General features: G+C 40.4%; 1 protein-coding gene across 2 annotated transcripts in view; it reads right to left on the bottom strand.

Moving 5' to 3' along the window:
• The window catches only part of glis3 (GLIS family zinc finger 3), a 377,909-nt gene that overhangs the window by 85,673 nt on the left and 271,941 nt on the right, over positions 1–20,295 (bottom strand). The gene's annotated exons all lie outside the window — the stretch shown is intronic.

Raw genomic sequence — 20,295 nt, 5'->3', positions numbered from 1 at the left:
ATTGCTCTGAGGATATCAGTAGTGCGTTGTGTGACACTGGGAACAGTGGGAATAGAAAGTGGATTTGTGGGAATGAACATGGAGAATAACTTAAAAGGCCATTCTTCTGTGTGGAAAACAATGGATGATCCTGAGGTGCTTGGCAGTGGACTAGGATGGGCTCCCTTTAGCTGACAACAAAACAAGTCCTCAATATCCAGTCAAGTTTTGCATTTGTGTGTGAAGCTAGCATGCTCACAGCCTTCTATTGCAGAAATCTGCAAAACTTTCATCCAACTGTGGGGTTTGACACGGTATGATGTAATTGCTTCTGTTTAGTGGTCCTTAGCACTCTATGCAAGCAGAGGAGCTGAATCAAATGCCCTTTACTCTACTGAGATTAGCCATTGAGCTTTTGATAAAATTCAATCGTAGCATATTCAAATACAACTTTTCTAACATTTGCAAAAATATTTTCAACATGCACAAAAGTTACACATTTGTTAATTTAAAGTTTTGCAGAAGAGGAAGTGAGTTGGCTAATGGTTGAGTAATCTGTCTTTTCACTTAACGCATTTTACTGAAATCTATTTCACATTGTTGGAATAGAAAATTAATTGATGCTGGGTTATCTCAACCCAAATCCATAAATTAAGTCCTAATTTATCAACAAGTTTAAAATTAGCCTGTCAATTAAGTTGCAATAAATTTGTATAAGAAATTGAAATGTTATAGTGGCACAAAACATGCGGTTGTTCTGACTCTGGGCAAGAATCATATTTTTCTCTTTTGAGCAGGAGAAATAAGATTATTGAGCAATAGTGTAGATCTACCAATAATGTGAGGGTGGAATAAGGTACGTGATCAATTCTTTGGAAAAGACAACATTTAATGAGAATGCTACAATTTCATTGTTCTACTAGAAATTCAGTATACCTTCAGCATACAATGGTGAATAGTGAAACACATAATTCATGACATCTGCAAGAAAACTTCAAGGTTGCTGGCACAAATAGAACTATAGACACAGGATCCCAATAGCATTAAATGAAGGAACAGCTTAAAGGTGACCCACCCAACTGATTTTATATAACGTGATTTTCCAGTAAAAATAAATTATCACAATGGCGCAGCAGTAGAGTTGCTGCCTTACAGCACCAGAGACCTGTTTGATCCTGACTTCAGGTGCTGTCTGTACGGAGTGTGTACGTTCTCCCTGTAATCGTGCGGGCTTCCTCCAGGTGCTCTGGTTTCCTCTCACACTCCAAAGATTGGTTAATTGGCTTTGGTAAAAAAAATGTTAATTGTCCCTAGTGTGTAGACTAGTGCCAGTGTACAGGGTGATTACTGGTTGGTGCAGACTTGGTGGGCTGAAGGGCCTGTTTCAGCATTGTATCTCTAAAGTAAAGTAAAGTCTAAAAGTCAAATTTGATGAAGAAACAAAGAACAGCAAATGCAGGGTAATACACAAAAAGAGACGAAGTAACTCAACAAGTCAGGCAGCACTTCTGGAGAAGATGGTTTCGAGTCGAGACTTTGGCAGACTGAGCGTTAGTGTTCAGCAAAACTTTGATGAGAGATCGGTAACATAAAAGGATAACTATTTTTCCTCTTTCACAGATACGGCCTTGCCTGCGGAACATATCCAGCATTTTCTGTTTTTATTTCACATTTACATCATTTGCAGTTTTCTGTAAGGCACTGGTCTAAATATCGCCCTCCTAGACTGGTCCATTTCCGTGCCGAGGGGTCGGTAGTGGTATGGCCCGACCCTTGGGAGCCGCCACATTATACTTTTAATGACACAGAAGTCTATGCCATCTCGATGGGTGTAACCCCTTTAACTTCACTCCTCCTGCTAACTGTGTCTTTGAGGCCTAGTTCCTCTCATTCTTGACTATAAACTCCACTTTGATTCTTTTTGCCAATGATCTATACTGAGATTTAGAGTAACCAATTAACCTATCAGCGACTCTTTGGGACTTGCGAGGAAACCAGAGCACTGGAGGAATGGCACTCAGTCAAGGAGATATTGAACATTCTCTCCACAAAGCACCCAAATTCAGGATTAACTCTAGGTGGCCAGAGCTGCAAGGCAGTGACATTTACTGCGATGACACAGCTTTGCAGCTTGTTGGCATGGTTTCAGATTTATAACCATGTTTTGTACCTCCTGGTGTACATTCATTAAATATGGAAAGTAATTCAGAAAATGAAACCATGTTGAGTAAGTATTACATCTTCCCACTTTAACCAGAAGATACTGGGGCTAGTCATCTCCGTTTCAGTAAATTATGGCCAAACTTTGAAGAATGCTGTTAAACCATGTACACAGCAGAGGGAACCACCAAAACAAAGAACATTCCATGCAATTACTTCAACTTGCATGTGCAGAGCTCTGATTTCTTCCATTGATGGAAAATGCCTTTGTTATGATTTCCCATGACGTGACTGAAATATCACCAATAGTGTCATTCTAACAACAGAATATTCCAGCTGAACAAAATGTTTGTAATGATGTAGTTGTGCACAAAATATTAAAATATGTCATTTGGCTTCCAATTTGTCATGACGATGATACTACAGTTATAGAGTCACACAGACGAGAACAGGCCCATCGCCCCAGCTTGCCCGTGCTGACCAAGGTGCCCCTTCTACACTAGTCGCACCTGCTATCGTTTTGGCCCATATCACACTAAAGATTTCCTATCCATGTACCTGCCCCAATGTCCTTTAAATGTTGCAACAGTTTCTGCCTCAACTACCTCCTCTTGCAGCCCATGCTACATACCTACCACCAAAGAGGATAAATGTAGTCAGAAATGTCCAAGTTTTCAGATGGATGGGAAAATCAAACTTACAGTGCCCTCCATACTGTATGGGACGAAGACCCATCATTTATTTATTAGCCACTGTACTCCAAAATTTGAGATTTGTAATAGAAAAAATCACATGTGATTAAAGTGCACATTGTCAGATTTTATTAAAGGGTACTTTCATATATTTTGGTTTCACCATGTAGAAATTATAACTGTGTTTATACATAGTCCCCCCATTTCAGGCACCATAATGTTTGGGACACATGGCTTCACAGGTGTTTATAATTGCTCAGGTGTGTTTAAATGCCTCCGTAATGCAGGTATAAGAGAGCTCTCAGCTCCTTCAGTCTTTCCATCACCTTTGGAAACTTTTATTGCTGTTTACAAGCATAAGCTAAAGATGGCTGCAATACAGGTCTGGCAGAGCATCACCAGAGAAGACACCCAGCAACTGGTGATGTCCATGAATCGCAGACCTCAAGCAGTCATTGCATGCAAAGGAGATGCAACAAAATACTAAACATGACTACTTTCATTTACATGACATTGCTGGATCCCAAACATTATGATGCCCTGAAATGGGGGGACTATGTATAAACACTGCTGTAATTTCTACACGGTGAAACCAAAATGTATAAAAATGGCCTATATTAAAATCTGATAATGTGCACTTTAACCACATGTGATTTTTTTCCATTGCAAATCTTAAATTGTGGAGTACAGAGGCAAATAAATAAATGATGGGTCTTTGTCCCAAACATTATGGAGGACACTGTGCATATTAGTGACAGATAGATGAATTTGAAAGGGATAGAACCAAGTCCATATGAGATTTTGAATTTATGTAATGATGTTTTTTAAAGAGTTTTAAATGTCTTTATTAATCCCCTCGAATAAATACTGTACCGTTCCATCTGATTCCAAGCTGACTATAATATTAGGCTATAATATTCCCTTATCACAATGCTTTGTGATTAATTCTACAAACTTAAATATTTTGTAAACTTGCAGATATTATTTTTGGCTTTATGAATTATTTGGCTGTATAATGTATTGTTAATATGATACTCCCAACTCAATATAACATGTCATCAACATTTCTGTTGCGTTTCTGCCAGTGCTGTGATGGTGAAGGAGGGGGAAGGGAGTCTAAGGAGAATTACCTAAAAAATAACAAATGGTTACTATTCATGATTCATGACTACTTTGCCTCAAATATAATGAGTATATTGGTTTGGATAATATTGAGGGGGTGGGGAGATGAGCTTTCAGAGGAAAGTAGCAGCAATAGCCAAGCCTGTGGCAAAATGATTGACTCTGATGCACAGCAGGGGAGAATGGAGACTTGGAAACTGTAGCAATAGGAGACACGATTGTTAGAGGGACAGACAGGAGATTCTGTGGCCATGAATGTGACTATGGACAATGGAGGACCCGGCACGGGGGGACCGCCGTGAGGGAGGGGAGAGTGGGGGGCAAGATCAAAGGGGGACCTGGCGCAGGAGGGGGTGAATTTGTGACTTTGTAAGCACTCTTTGTGGGCGACTATTTGCATACCTTGGGTATACAAGCAAAGAATTTCACTGTGACTTGTCACAGTGTTCAATTCAATTCAAATCAATTCAATGTTGTTTCCTGGGTGCAAAGGTCAAGGATATCTCTGAGCAGTTTGCAGAACATTCGTAAGGGGAGGGTGAGCAGCCAGAGATTGCTGTGTATATCTCCAACAACTACATAAGTAGACAAAGGTATGAAGTCCTACAGAGTGAATATGGGGAGCTGGGCATTAGATTAAAAAGCAGCGCTTCAAGAGCTGTAATTTCGTGAAGATAGGAATAAGGAGGATAAGGGAAATGAAGGCATGACTGAAAACCTGTGCAAGGATTCAGCCTCTTGGACTGTTGGAATCTCTTCTGGGGTAGAAGTGACCGTTCCACAAAAGGTGGGATTTTCTAGAGTTACTCAGTAGGGTTTAAATTAGTCTAGAAGTGGTGGGACCCAAAGGAGCAGCGTACCAGATGAGAAAATTGACGAAAATACATTAATTAAAGTGAGCAAGTAGGCAGGCGGGGACAGGATATGGAGTGTGGAAGGTCTGATAGACTAAGCTGCATTTGTTTTGACACAAAATATTTTATAGATAAGGCAGATGAACTCATGGATAGAGACATGGGGGTGTGATATTTTTCGCCATTACTTAAAAGGATTGAGGGAAGGGCAGAACCCGCAACTCAATGTTCTAGGGTACAGATGCAGCAGGCATAATAGACATGGAGGTAATAGTGGAGGAGGATTTGATATTGATTTGGGAGAACATCACAACAACCCAGTCACCTGGAGTCGTACTGAAATTGCCCAGTTTCAGTAGCACTCCAGGCACATCACATCTGAACACAAAGTTATCCTTGGTATCCTGCCCAATATTTATCCCTCAATGCAATGTTGCACAACTAGCAAAGTCACTACTTCAAAGCATCAGAAACTCGGGTTTAATCATGACCTCTGTCTGTGTAGTATTTGGCCATTCTCTCCGCAACTGTTGGTTTCTTCCAGGAGCTCTGACTTCTTCCCGCATCCCAAAGACATTGAGGTTGGTAGACTAATTGGCCACTGTAAATTGCCCCCCAATATGTTGAGTGGTAGGATCTAGTTGTTGCTGAAGATGTGGGGAAACTAAAATCAATTAGTATACAATTAGTGTAATTAGTGTCAGTTGGTGTCAGTGCTATTTGTGGGCCAAGAGTCCGTTTCTGTGGTCTAGCTCTCGATGACTCTAAATGCTTCGAACACACATCAGTAAAGCAGATCTTCCAATCATTGCCTCCTTGTTTGTCAGAGTTGTAGTTTGCTGCCACTTTTTATACATTTCAACAGTATCCAGGCTACAAAAATACTTCATACTCTCTGAAGTGTTTTGGAATGTTTTGATTTTGGGAAAGGTACTATTTACATGCAAGTATTTTTCTCTCGTCCTGTTCTAGGTATTCAGATACAACAAAAAGAGTTAAGTCCATAAACCACTAGAAACAAAAGTGGCAAGTAATTCTTACAACAATTTGAGGGGAACAAGATGGAGACACTTGAATTATACAGATGGTACTGAGAATGAATCAAAAATACAGATGGTGTAAAAAAAGTTGATACAGAACATGCATTAAAAACAAAATGTTGACAAAATGTAAATGTTGGGAAGGCATGGTATAGTACTGATGGCACAGATTAAAAGTTACAAAAGGAAATTTAGAGTCAATGTCAAAAAGATCATATATAAATGAAGATACAAATAGATAAGCACTTGGATTAGACATCTGGATTGGTACGTGAAAGCACAAACATCATTGGAATTTAAAATATAATTGGTTTATGTGATAAGGAGTGGGGGGTGTATCTGGATTAATGTGCCAAAATTGGGCTGAGGACCCATCTCATTTGAATCAATTTTATAAATTAAGTTATTTGTGTACTGCTGCTAGCAGCAATATCTTCCAGAGAAAACGAGTAGACTGATTGCTATGATCGATGATGGCGATAATGTTGAATGAGGACTGGTTGTGTTCCCCAAAGGGCATATTACCTTGCAAAATTCTGAAATTTCCTGAAGTGTGTACTCTTGTAATTACATATGGTATGACAACCATGCCTCGAATAGCAATACATGCCCATTTAGATGTTTCTTGTTCAACATCCCACTTTATAAACTCACTGCAGAGAGACAGAATGCTCTCAGGCTGTTAGTTTGATGAGAATTCCAGAGATGGAGAGTATAGAATCCAAACTCACCAACCCAATAACTCCCAGCCAAAGAGTATTTATATTTATATTTTCACTAATGAGTGTTTTAGAGTACCTTGCCAATGTGAGTGAAATGAAAAGGGACAAATATTCTTTATTGGCAATCATAAAACAATTCCTAAGAGGATTACATGGATCTTCTAGCCAAGATATTCTATCCAAAGCTATTATATTCTTTCTGCTATTATGCAACACCTGGAACTGTAATGTCAGTGCATCTGTAAACAGTAATCCTGCATAAAACATAAAAGCTTTACTAGCATAAATCACATTAATCGGTATGTTTCATATTTTAGTTTTAAGCATTAAGGTATCTGATCAAGAGGCCAAACCATTAAATTTTATCAGGAGTGTCATGTATTATATGGCCATATGGCCTTAATTTTTTTAAATTAATGGGAAGGATATATTGATTTTACTTGTCTACTTATTTATCATGTTTAATAAGAGAATGTTATTAACTGTTGAAATAGAGTGCTAGAAATAGACCAAATGGCAAAAACAGTTATTTTACAATGTTACAATGAACACAGACTTAATGTGAGTATTTGAATCCAAAAGGCATTGCAAACCTGAAACAATTTCTAATTCAGTTGAAAACAAATTGTCAAAATCAGAAAATTTGTGAGCAATGATAAAAACTAATGAACAGCTGAGTTCAAATTCTATTTTTGAAAGGAATAATCTGGCCAAACCAAAAAGACCTGAAATGGCCTGAAATTATCTTCTGGCTATTGAATCAGTCAGTCAGGGCCAATTTAATTGGGGCCATTTCGGATCTGAAATTAAAAAGAACAACTGAAGCAATCATTTATTCACAAAATGCTGGAGTAACTCAGCAGGTCAGGCAGCATCTCGGGAGAGAAGGAATGGGTGATGTTTCGGGTCGAGACCCTTCTTCAGTTCTTCAGACTGAAGAAGGGTCTCGACCCGAAACATCACCCATTCCTTCTCTCCCGAGATGCTGCCTGACCTGCTGAGTTACTCCAGCATTTTGTGAATAAATACCTTCGATTTGTACCAGCATCTGCAGTTATTTTCTTATACTAACTGAAGCAATCAAGTTAGACAGAGAGTCCCAAAATAGATCCAATGGTGTCCAGATGGAATAATTAAATTTACCAATATGACCTTATAATGATGTGCTAATAAATCAGGTATATCAGTGCCAAAGCCAGAATGTATTGCCCATTCCTTGTTGCTCTTGTTGTGGACAGCAAAGCAGCTACCCAATTTATTTACTTTCAAGGTAGATATCCTAACATAATCTTCTTGTTTTGCACAGGTTCTATCCTTCTCTTTGTAGATATAAAGACCTGAACGGTGCAAAGGCAGTCAGTAACTCCATAACTTATGTTAATGCTTTTGGTTGTATCCTGATTTCTCATTGAAATCGGACAATTACGAAACAATAACATTGTCACTGAGTGAGAGGCATCAACTTCTCAAAGAGATTACACTGATTAAGTATTAATTTCCATGTCTCCACGATTCCATGCCCGGCTGCCAGACAAGGCATAGTAGGATACCTGCAGTTACTTTACTCTTATTCCTTTGAGAGAAAAAAACTGTTGAAGAAATGATAAGCAAAATAAAGAGAATTGTGTCACACAAACACGATTATGACTTTTAAAAGACATTTGGATATATATATAGAGAGGAAAGGTTTAATGGGTTGTGGGCCAAATGCAAACAACTGGGACTTGCCCAGTATGACATCATGGTCAGCATGGGGTGAAAGGTCTGATTCCATGCAGTACAGCTCTATGGCACTAAATCAGGTTTACTTCCTAGTTTTAAATTTGGTTTGAGGCTTTAGACATTCAGGAATGTTTTCTTCAATGGTTGACCTTCTCTTTCTTATCTGGCAGGCGACTGACAATTAGGAAAGCAGCCACCCATGATTAACTCTTTGACTCTGAATGTTCATCTGGTACAATTTTCAAACAGATGTGCATGCTGATGAGTATTCACTCACCTCCAACAAGTGAGAAACTGCTTATATAAATACATATCTTTGAGATGGTGACTGCAACTTTCAGGTATGAATTGCTGAATGAATTTATGCCTGGAAGTGATTGCTCTCATCAGAAGTCTTTAAGTTAGTAGGCACAAACCAATCATAGAACAACCGGGCTGGCAACTTGAGGGGAAGCAGGCTTCCAGCTTTACAATGTCTGGCCAACTGCAACAAAATGGCACATATAACTTTGCAGTGACAGTTAAAAGAGTTTGAGTCTTACACCAGAAAAACCTGGCAGGAGGAATGGCTCCTTCATTGACTTTACACTTATTTTAGGCAAAAACAAAGACCAGCCATCTTACATGTGCACTTAGTCACACATAATAAATTGGGCGGCACGGTAGCGCAGCGGTAGAGTTGCTGCTTTACAGCGAATGCAGCGCCGGAGACTCAGGTTCGATCCTGACTACGGGTGCTGCACTGTAAGGAGTTTGTACGTTCTCCCCGTGACCTGCGTGGGTTTTCTCCGAGATCTTCGGTTTCCTCCCACACTCCAAAGACGTACAGGTATGTAGGTTAATTGGCTGGGTAGATGTAAAAAATTGTCCCTAGTGGGTGTAGGATAGTGTTAATGTACGGGGATCACTGGGCGGCACGGACTTGGAGGGCCGAAAAGGCCTGTTTCCGGCTGTATATATATGATATGATATGATATGATGATAATGATAGATGGTAGATTTATATCTTACTGGCCGGGCATGGACCCGTTGGGTCCAAAACTCTCCTGTGGGCCTGGCAACCCTCCGTGCAAACCTCTCCTGCGGGTGTGGCAACCCCCCGTTGGGTGGAAGTCTCTCCTGCGGGCCCGGCAAACCTCCAGTACAACACCTGTACTGTGAGTATCTCTTAATATTCCTCGTATAAGAAAATAACTGCAGATGCTGGTACAAATCGATTTATTCACAAAATGCTGGAGTAACTCAGCAGGTCAGGCAGCATCTCGGGAGAGAACCATTGAAGAAAACATTCCTGAATGTCTAAAGCCTCAAACCAAATTTAAAACTAAAAAGTAAACCTGATTTAGTGCCATAGAGCTGTACTGCATGGAATCAGACCTTTCACCCCATGCTGACCATGATGTCATACTGGGCAAGTCCCAACTTGAGGAGTAGAAAATATACAAATATATTGTTAAAACTGATGGCAACAGTGGAATTCATTGTCACAAAGGCTGTGGAAGCCAAGTCAATGGGTATTTTTACAGTGGAGATTGATAGATTCTTGAGTACAGGTGTTAGGGGCTATGGAGAGAAGGCAGGAGAATGGGGTTGGGGAAAGATAGATCAGCCATGATTGAATGGTGGAGTAGACTTGATGGGCTGAATGGCCTAATTCTGCTCCTATAACTTATGAACTCATGACTATTTCAACCAGTTATGCAAACATTATCATGTTTCAGACAAATATGATATGAGGACCACAATCATCAAGTGCGATGAAATACCAGTCAAGGAAATTACCATAAAAATTACATTAAGTGCTGGATAAACTCAGCAGGTCGGGCAGCATATCTGGAGACATAGACAGGCAATGTTTCAGGTCAGGCCCTTTCTTCAGATGCCACCAAAGAAATTACAATTTTTGGTGGGGAAGTGCAAGTTATTAAGCTCAATAATAAGGTGTCTTTCAACAGGGAAAGGGTAGTTAAAGCTGCATTTTTGAACTCACTTTAAGAAGTAGCTAGAAGTATTCAGAGATGTTAAAGTTCATGCCCCATTAAGAACACCACTAAAAACTTAATTTTTACCTAAATTTACTTTGTGAGCATTATGTGATCAGAAAATAAGTAAATCTATTTTTGATGCAAATGAAGTGGGTTTTTAGATCAGCGATGAAGAAAATATAATTTTTGAAAATCCTTTCTGATAACTTTAGCATTCCATCGCATCGCTGTACACAAGGGTGGTTCTGATTAGTTTCATGCTAAAAAAAAGAGTGTACTTCCTCTAACTTTAAGCTATAAATTTTACAGTCCCTGTGCAACTTCATAGATTTAATAAGAATGCTCATGGTCTCTTAATTACTTTGCAATAATGCATATAAATGATCTTTCTAAATTAAATGTTATTTCACGGCTGTATTTATTGTGTAATTTTATTTTACAATCCCATACGCAAACTGACACTGGTAATTAACTGGGGACATTTTTATTCAGATGAGTAGTTCTAGTTAAGTAAACTTGATACCTTATTGCAACTTTTACTTGACTGAAAATTGGAAAATATGAAGTATTCTTTGAAAAAAAAAGATCCTACAACAGTAACCAACAAAGAAATTTGATAAGCAGTTACTGTAGAAATACTACCTTCCTGAAAAATAATTAATATAAATTTGTTAACAATTGGATTAGATTAACTTTTTGCTTCACATGTATTACTTGTATGCAAAGTCACAATAAAACTAATTATTTCTTGATGGCAAACACCAATAATTACTGAGTTCTCATCAAATTCTCGCAGTTAGCTGAGAACTCAGAAATCACCTGTTATTTTATTTATTTATTTTTTCATATTTCATATACAGCGCGGAAACAGGCCTTTTCGGCCCACCAAGTCCGCACCGCCCAGCGATCCCCGCACATTAACACTATACTACACACACTAGGGACAATTTTTTTACATTTACCCAGTCAATTAACCTACATACCTGTAAGTCTTTGGAGTGTGGGAGGAAACCGAAGATCTCGGAGAAAACCCACGCAGGTCACGGGAGAACGTACAAACTCCTTACAGTACAGCACCCATAGTCAGGATCGAACCTGAGTCTCCGGCGCTGCATTCGCTGTAAGGCAGCAACTCTACCGCTGCGCCACCGTGCCAAAGTATTTTAAAGAACCATGTTTGGCAATGCCTATTTACACAAACCTTAAAATTCAATTTAAGGCAGATTTGACGAATGCATAGAAGACCAAAGAACTACTTGAAAACTTTTGGTAGCGTGTGGGAATTACTCTTCCTTGTGTTCTCTAAGTCTTTCCACCATTGTCCTCTGCAATCAAAGCAAAATCTTGCTGTAAAGTTGTATTGGACTGCATTTTTCAGGCAGTAAGTAAATATTATTGTCACCTGTCAATGACAGTACTGGTAGGGACAACAATCACAACTCCAGCCTTTATTGGAGGTTGCACAAATGAAGAAGAAGAGAACTATATTTTAAAGGGGATGTGAGACAATAGACAATAGGTACAGGAGTAGGCCACTCGGCCCTTTGAGCCAGCACCCCCATTCACCGTGATCATGGCTGATCATCCACAATCAGTACCCCATTCCTGCATTCTCCCCATATCCCTTGACTCCGTTACCATTAAGAGCTCTATCTAACTCTCTCTTGAAAGCTTCCAGAGAATTGGAATTCCACAAATTCACAACTCTCTGAGTGACAAAGTTTTTCCTCATCTCCGTTCTAAATGGCCTACCCCTTATTCTTAAACTGTGGCCCCTGGTTCGGGACTTCCCCAACATCGGGAACATGCTTCCTGCCTCTAGCGAGTCCAATCCCTTAATAATCTTATATGTTTCAATAAGATCCCCTCTCATCCTTCTAAATTCCAGAGTATACAAGCCCAGTCGCTCCAGTCTTTCAACGTACAACTGTCCCACCATTCCGGGAATTAACCTCGTGAACCTATGTTGCACTCCCTCAATAGCAAGAATGTCCTTCCTCAAGTTTGGAGACCAAAACTGCACACAATACTCTAGGTGTGGTCTAACTCGGGCCCTGTACAACTGCAGAAGGACCTCTTTGCTCCTATACTCAACTCCTCTTGTTATGAAGGCCAACATTCCATTGGCTTTCTTCACTGCCTGCTGTACCTGCATGCTTCCTTTCAGTGACTAATGAGGTTGGTTGTCATTGATATTAATTGAGCATTTGACGGAGTGTTGGGCCAATGTTCAAATGCAATCAAAGTCAGGGTAAATCTCTCCATTGATTGGAATAATACCTTGCACAAAATAAAGATAGTCGTATCTAAGTGGAGGTCAATCAACCCAGCCTCAAGCCATCAATGTAATACTTTCACAGGCAGTATTCTTGACCAAATTATCATCAGTTACTTCATAAATATACTTATTTCCAAAGGATATTTGCTGATGATTGCACAATGTTCAGTTTCATTCACAATTCCTCAAGCAATAAACCATCAAGCTTGACCCAGACAATTGCATGTTGAGGTACTTAACGTTCACATTATGTTGGTGCCAGGCCATGATCGTCTTCAACAAGATAATAATAATAATAATAATACATTTTATTTATATAGCGCTTTTCATATACTCAAAGACGCTTTACAGAGATTTTGAGAACATAGGGAAATTAATAAATAGATAAATAAGTAAATAAATAAATGAACAGAGAAAGGAGACAGTAGGTGAGGTGACCTTCAGTGGTTGAAGGCAGTACTGAACAGGTGAGACTTCAGCGATGTTTTGAATGTGGTGAGTGTGGGGGAGTCTCTAACGGTTTGGGGTAGTGAGTTCCATAGGGTGGGAGCAGCGATGGAGAAAGCCCTGTCCCCCCAGGATCTGAGTTTAGTCCGGATGTGGGGGGATAGGAGATTGGCAGCGGCAGAGCGGAGGGTGCAGGTGGGAGTGTGCCTGTGGAGGAGGTCGGTCAGGTAGGATGGGGCCAGGTTATGGAGGGCTTTGTAGGTTATGAGGAGGATTTTGTACTGGATTCTCTGGGGGATGGGGAGCCAGTGGAGTTTATAAAGGACGGGGGTGATATGGTCATGGATCGAGGTGTGTGTGAGTAGACGGGCAGCGGAGTTTTGAATGTATTGAAGTTTATTGATGATTTTTTAGGGTGCGCCATAGAGGAGGCTGTTGCAGTAGTCCAGACGGGAGGTGATGAAGGCGTGGATGAGGGTTTCTGCAGCTGTGGAGGATAGGGATGGACGGAGACGGGCAATGTTTTTGAGGTGGAAGAAGGCTGTCTTTGTGATGTGTTTGATGTGTTTGTCGAAGGAGAGGGTTTGATCAAGGATGATTCCAAGATTCCGGATGTGAGGTGAGGTGGATACTGGGAGACCATCAATGTTGAGGATGAAGTTTTGGGTGGATTTGGTGAGCATTTTTGGACCAATGATGATGATTTCAGATTTGTTGCAATTGAGTTTGAGGAAGTTTGATTGAAGCCAAGATTTTATTTCAGTAATGCAGTTTGTCAGTGTAGAGTGTGTGGTGGAGGAGATTGACTTGGTGGAGATGAGGAGCTGGATATCATCGGCGAAGCAGTGGAAGTTGAGACCATGACGGCGGATTAATTGACCAAGGGGGAACAGGTAGAGGATGAAGAGGAGGGGGCCAAGGACTGAGCCTTGGGGGACACCTTGGGGGAGGGGAGCGGTGGGGGATTTACAGTTGTTAATGGAGATGAACTGGTGTCTGTCAGAGAGGTAAGATTTAAACCAGGATAGGGCTGTGCCGGTGATGTTAAGGGAGGTTTCAAGTCGGGTGAGGAGAATGGAGTGATTTATGGTGTCAAAGGCGGCGCTGAGGTCAAGTAGGATGAGGATGTTGAGGTTGCCAGCGTCGGAGGAGAGGAGAATGTCGTTTGTGATTTTGAGGAGCGCAGTTTCAGTACAGTGGTTTGAGCGGAATCCAGATTGGAAAGTTTCATACAGGTTATTGGTAGAGAGGTGGTATTTTAGTTGGGAAGCTACAGCACGTTCCAAAACTTTGGACAGAAAGGGTAGGTTGGAGATTGGTCTGAAGTTGTTTGGGGTGTCAGGGTTTAGACCAGGTTTTTTCAGAATGGGGGTGACAGCAGCGATTTTGAGGGATGGCGGGACGATGCCAGTGGACAGGGAGGAGTTTATTGTTGCAGTGATAAGTGGAGAGAGAGCAGGAAGGCAGGCCTTGACAAAGCTGGAGGGGATGGGGTCCAGAGAGCAGGTGGCAGTTTTTATTCCTGTGAAGAGGTCAGAGAGGTCGGTGGTGGAGATTGGGGAGAACTGAGGCAGGGGCTGACAGGATAAGGGGGGGCAGGTGGTTTGAGGGGGAGCAGGTGCGTTGGTGGTTAAGGTGCTGTAGATGTTGTCTATTTTGCTTTGGAAGAATGAAAGGAAAGTGGTGCATTTGTCAACTGTGAATGATTGGGAGATGGTGTCCAGGGGGCTGAGGAGTTTGTTTATTGTAGAGAAGAGTGTTTTGGGGTTTCCGGAGCCAGAGTGAATTATTTGAGAGTAGTAGGTGGAGTGGGCATGGGAGAGGGCATCTTTATAGTGCTGTATGTGGTCTTTGTAGGCTTGGGAGTGAATTGTGAGACCTGTTTTGTTGCGGAGTCTTTCAAGTTGACGGGCATGAGTTTTCATCACGCGGAGTTCAGGGGTAAACCAGGGAGCAGAGTGGGTGAAGGAAACTGTTTTGGTTTTTGATAGGGACCAACCAGTTCCCTTTGACATTGAAAGATATTTCTGTCAATAAATCTCCCATTGTGAAAATCCTAGCTGCCACCATTGACTGGAAAATTATTACCAGACACATAAATACCGTGGCTACATGAGCAAGTAAGTGGCCGACTTCCCCACAGACCTCCCAGTAAAAAAACGAGGCAAATCAGAAGTATGATGGATTGCTTAACAACTTGAGTGACTGAGCATTGCTGAAAGTGCAGTCAATATGATTGAAAACATTTTGGGCCAAGCTACCGCTCAATTGGAACTGAATCTACCAACTTGAATTGTCATTCCCTGCACAACATCTGCACGTAGCTGAAGTGGATATCAACTCCAACATGTGCAAAAGCAACTTGTCAACAGCACTTTTCATAGGCACAAGCTCAACTCTAATAAGGATGAGAGCATTGGGTGCTTAAGAATACCCATCCATAAGTTCTCCTCCAAGTTACTTGCTATGCTAATGACAATATTCAGCCATTCCTTCATTGTTGCTAAATGTTGCAATTCTTAAGATAATTAGAAACATGAAATATGTGCTGGTATTGCCAGTGCTGTTCATATGCTATGAATAAATTTAATAAATAGGAATGAAATGCCTAGAGTCAGATGAATTTACTTCTTGTTTATGGCATCAGTACAGGATGTTATGCCATTTAGCATATTTAGATGATAAGATAGATGATGCGATGCGATTTTCAGGCAGCCTTCTATAGTGACATCTCAGGTTGCCAAGAATAACAGCACAAATCTTTGTAACCATGTCAACATTTTACAGGTGTACTGATACCAACAGTATAATATAGTCTCAAAAAACATGCTTTTTATAATATTATGTAGGATAATCCACGTAAAACATAATTAAAATTCCTCAATTTTCTGTTGAATTATTTTTTACATTTAACATTACATAGCCTACTGTTACTTGCGCTTCATGCAAAATGATGAAATTGATAGACATTTACGCTGCAGGGGAATAATATGGTCTGGAAAAAGAAGAAGGCAGTGTTGAGGCCAAACAATCTCAAAGAATGTTTGTGTGGTTGTCTGGCCATTCCTACTTCTATTTCTTCCATAGTTCCTTATCCCGTGTTGTTGTAGTTATAATAATAATAATAATGCATTTTATTTATATAGCGCTTTTCATATACTCAAAGACGCTTTACAGAGATTTAGAGAACATAGGGAAATGAATAAATAGATAAATAAGTAAATAAGTAAACGAACAGAGAAAGGAGACAGAAGGTGAGGTGACCTTCAGTGGTTGAAGGCAGTACTGAACAGGTGAGACTTCAGCGATGTTTTGAATGTGGTGAGTGTGGAGGAGTCTCTAACGGTTTGGGGTAGTGAGTTCCATAGGGTGGGAGCAGCGATGGAGAAAGCCCTGTCCCCCCAGGATCTGAGTTTGGTCCGGATGTGGGGGGATAGGAGATTGGCAGCAGCAGAGCGGAGGGTGCAGGTGAGAGTGTGCCTGTGGAGGAGGTCGGTCAGGTAGGATGGGGCCAGGTTATGGAGGGCTTTGTAGGTTATGAGGAGGATTTTGTACTGGATTCTCTGGGGGATGGGGAGCCAGTGGAGTTTGTAAAGGACGGGGGTGATATGGTCACGGATCGGGGTGTGGGTGAGTAGACGGGCAGCGGAGTTTTGAATGTAATGTTATGCATCCTTGCAAAATGTTTCTCCCATTGAAATGTTCTATCTAAGCTAAATACCAGCTTAAATGGTATTGATTTGTCATAGAGCATCAGATAGGAATGTTAGATGTGGTGTCATATTTTATTATTTCCTGGCTCTAGAAATGAATCAAAGAAGACCTTTTAAACTTTAAGAGTTAAATCAACCTTACTTTGGAAGTACATATCTCATAGAGTCATAGAGTGATACAGTGTGGAAATGGGCCCTTCGGCCCAACGCCCACACCGGCCAATATGTCCCAGCTACACTAGTCTCACCTGCCTGCGTTTAGTCCATATCCATCCAAACCTGTCCTATCGTTGCACCTATCTGTTTCTTAAATGTTGGGATAGTCCCTGCCTCACCTACCTCCTCTGGCAGCTTGTTCCATACACTCACCACCCTTTGTGCAAAAAAGTTACCCCTCAGATTCCTATTACATTTTTTCCCTTCACCTTAAACCTATGTCTGGTCCTCAATTCACCTACTCCAGGCAGGAGACTCTGTACATCTCATGAGAAGCTCATAAGTGTGTTTGATGATAGAAACCACTCTCCATTCCTCCAGCTCTTTTCTAGTATTAGAAATGTCATTTGTATTTGGATATCGGCAAAAATGGAAGCTTCGATCATTTAATTAAATAAATCGTGCACAGTTGCTTCTTATTAGAGTGAAAGCCAAGAATTACAGTACAAATCTCTGTAACTGTATCCTGTTCACCAATACCAACAATATAATATAATCCCCCCAAAACATTTAATTTTATATTATGCAGAATAATCCACATAAAACTTAATTAAAAATTCCTTAATCTAACTAATTTGCCGTTGATAGACCAATTAATCGCTTTTTAATTATTTAATGGTTTATGACAAAAGCTTTAAAACTGCTTAAAAATTTGCAAACATTGTAAATCATGTGAAATACCATAAAATGTATGATGGATTGAAATCCAGATTGCCCTGCCTTTTTATGGGTTTCTGCAAAAGCCTCATTGTTTCCATGTTTCAGATGCAAAAAGCCCCTCTGTGCTTCACGTGGAAAAAGATATACAGCAATGGAGAAATCCATCAAACTGTCCAATTGAATTATATTCATAAAAGTAATACATGTCAGTAGCAAAAGTAATTATGTAAAGTATTTGAATGGTGCATTTATCTATCCATTTAAGTAGGTTCTATTCCATTTTATGTTTTTATTAAATGTATCTGTATTTATTTATTTTTTGCTGTTTCATTAGGATGTTCTTGATGTATGTTAGATATTTTGCTTGACAGAGAAAGGAACAATTCTATTTAATTTGATTTCGTCTGTTTTTGAGCACCTCTTCTCGTTGATACATACACCGATGAGTCAAAACATTATAACTACTGACAGGTGAAGTGAATAACTGATTATCTTATTACAATGGCACCTGTCAAGGGATGGGATATATTAGGTAGCAAGTGAACAGTCAGTTCTTGAAGTTGATATGTTGGTTGCAGGAGAAATGGACAGGAGTAAAGACCTGAGCGACTTTGACAAGGGCCAAATTGTTATGGCCAGACGACTGGGTCAGAGCATCTCTGAAACGGCAAGGCTTGTAGGGTGCTCAGCAGTGCTGAGTACCTACCGACAGTGATCCGAGGAAGAACAAACCACAAACTGGCGACAGGGTGTTGGGTGCCCAAGGCTCATCGATGCACGAGGGCAGTGATGACACCAGGATGAAATGTGGGAAGACTACAAGCTGGTGAAGGGAGTGTGATGCTCTGGGCAATGTTCTGCTGGGAAACCCTGAGTCCGGCCATTCATATGGACGTCAATTTGACACGTGTCACCTACCTAAACATCATTGCAGACCAGGTACACCCCTTCATGGCAATGGTATTCCCTGATGGCAGTGGCCACTTTCAGCAGGATAATGCGCCCTGCCACACTGCACACATTGTTCGGGAATGGTCTGAGGAACATGATGTTGCCCTGGCCTCCAAATTCTCCAGATCTCAATCCGATTGAGCATCTGTGGGATGTGCTGGATCGACAAGTCCGATCCACGGCGTCTCCACCTCGCAACTTACAGCACTTGAAGGATCTGCTGCTAATGTTTTGGTAGCAGATACCACAGGACACCTTCAGAGGTCTTGTAGAGTCCATGCCTCGGCGGGTTGGCGCTGTTTTGGCGGCACACAGAGGACCAAAAGCATATTAGGCAGGTGGTCATAATGTTTTGGCTCATCAGTGTATGTGCCTACATAATGAGTAAGATGATGAAAAAGTGTTGAAGCAGGACCAATACCTTCAGCTTTGCTTAATCTTATTTACCTTCCTGTTGAAAAAACAAGATCACATTGGAGAAAGTGCACGTGAGGTTTACGAAGATATTGCTAGACTGGAAAACAAGAACCACGAAGAAAGGTTGCATAAGCTAGGCAACAGAGAAGGCCGAGGGGAGATTTAATTGAGGAGTATAAAAATATCTTGCTGGAGGATCAAAAACCTGGGAACATACATTTAAAGTATTCACTAAAAGGATTCCACTGGTGATGAGGAATTCTTTTTTACCTAGAAGGTAGTAACAGTGAAATTGTCCATTTGCAAGGGTGGTGGAAGGAAAAACATTGCATTTAAACAATACTTGGATATGTACTTGAAGATTCATGGCATGCATAGCTAGCTTTGAGCCATGGATTGAAAGTTGGGATTAGATTGGAGAGCTCTTTTTGATTGGAATGGACAAGATGGGCCAAATGATCTTGTTCTATATTAATACAAAATAAATAATTTTAAGAAATCCTGTCCCTGTTAGCAACATTTAAGATGGAGTGACAGGACAGGCAGCTGCAGCTGCTGGAAATCCAAATCAAAAGCAGAAAATGTTAGAACCACAATAGAGAGACACAGAATTGATGTTTTGAGACCATTTAGATAAGCTTCCTTTCTGACTTTTCTGGTTTTGTGTTAACCCTTGGAACTTAATATTAAATTGATTAACTTTAGATAGCCTCCACTTTATTTTATTTTTTCTCCAGGGGTGCCTGTATGTTCTTGTTCGTTTGTATGCATGTATATATGCATGTATGTATATACCTGTATGTCTCCAGCTATATATCTATTGTCCTTAATTGCTGGTAAGTAATTGTTACCGGGACAACTTTGATCTGTACTCTCTCACAACCTTAATTTTCTTTACCCTTTGCCTTCTCTACAACTTAAAACATCCTTGACCTGAAACATTGATTTCGCTCTTCTACTGATATTGTTTGCTTGCAATAGTTTCTGCTTTTGTCCAGGGCAAAGATTTTTTTTTTTAAATGCTTCATTTGAAGTTTTGCTAGCAAGCTCAGCTTTAATTTCCCATTCTAACTCTCCTTGGCCACTTGTATTAAAGAGTTTTAGCCCGTTCATAATTTTCTTCCATGTTGGGATTGAAGTTGTCATTATTTGTGAGCAGTAATCTTCCTCTTATGACAATATAATTTAGAAAATGCCAAATGTTTTATGTTCTGCAAAGCAATATAGTTTATCACAGATTTTTCCAATATGTCTTTTGCTGTTATGAAATTATGAGGAATGGCAGGAACCAGAGAACCTGTTTTGTTCTCAGATCAAATTGACATTGAAGCACAACA

This window comes from Rhinoraja longicauda, chromosome 3 (genome assembly GCF_053455715.1).
Source record: "Rhinoraja longicauda isolate Sanriku21f chromosome 3, sRhiLon1.1, whole genome shotgun sequence".
Lineage (NCBI taxonomy): Eukaryota > Metazoa > Chordata > Chondrichthyes > Rajiformes > Arhynchobatidae > Rhinoraja > Rhinoraja longicauda.
The sequence above is the reverse complement of the archived record's forward strand: the minus strand, read 5'-3'. Positions and strand labels throughout refer to the sequence as shown.